This window comes from Penaeus monodon, chromosome 20 (genome assembly GCF_015228065.2).
Source record: "Penaeus monodon isolate SGIC_2016 chromosome 20, NSTDA_Pmon_1, whole genome shotgun sequence".
In the NCBI taxonomy this organism is placed as follows: Eukaryota; Metazoa; Arthropoda; class Malacostraca; order Decapoda; family Penaeidae; genus Penaeus; species Penaeus monodon.
This window is the reverse complement of record NC_051405.1, coordinates 32,528,837-32,529,786: the sequence shown is the minus strand read 5'-3', so window position 1 is coordinate 32,529,786 and position 950 is coordinate 32,528,837.

Below are 950 nucleotides of genomic sequence, written 5' to 3'. Positions count from 1 at the left end.
CCGCGGCGGCGGTGCGGCGTGCTTCGGGTATTACTGTCTCGGCGCCGGCGGAGGAAGGAGCTCGACCACCAGCCTCCGCGCGCCGCGTCTTCGGGCTTGATAAGCGTCGGACTGAAGCCCCACAGATCGACTGCGAGAACCAACGGTAGCGGTAGTCGTCGACCGCGGAATCGGATCGTGAGCGGCTCAAGACGACCGCAACAACGACCGCAGATCTACACAAACGCCTCTTCCGCGTGTGCCCGCAGACAGCAGTGGACGTAGCAGGACTTTTTTTTACTGTCTGGGGTAGTGATAACGGCGCGGCTGAGGTGTCGCGAAACGGCCTCTCCCGTGGCAGCGGATGGACGTTAGCACCAAGATTTTTAGGAGTAAGACAAAAACATCGTGACCGAAAGTGATAAAAAAGAAACTGTTATTGGCAATAATGGCTGATACAATTGGACATTCCAATGCAGTGACAGAATCAAAATCACAGACATTGACGAATTCAGTTTTAACATATGGAAGATATTAAAAAAAAAGAAAAAAAATCGTGTCAGGAGAAGCCATGGCGGCGGTGTCGAGAACCTGGGGTTATATTTCCGCTCGCCAGACCCCCTGCGGCCGTCCCTCGCTCGCTCGCGGCCGCGCCGACGTAGGGTCGCGGATGAGAGATAATTATCGTGTTATAGGAGACATATGTCTTCTTTGAGCTAGAAATGGGAAGGGGAAGGGTGTCTTCCCTCTGCCAAACAATTGCCTTCTCCTCTCCTTTTCTTTGTCTTTATGAAGTTTCTTCGTTATCATTTTTCCCTCTGTTCCCCCTATCACTCTTCTCCCTCACATTTTCCTTTTGTCGCTTCTTTCTAGTTCTCAGCTGTTCCTCATTCTTTAATGGACACATATTTTGTCTAGATCTCCGGAACCTTCGGAAAACATATAGACCAATTCTTCCTTTAATTCCCCCA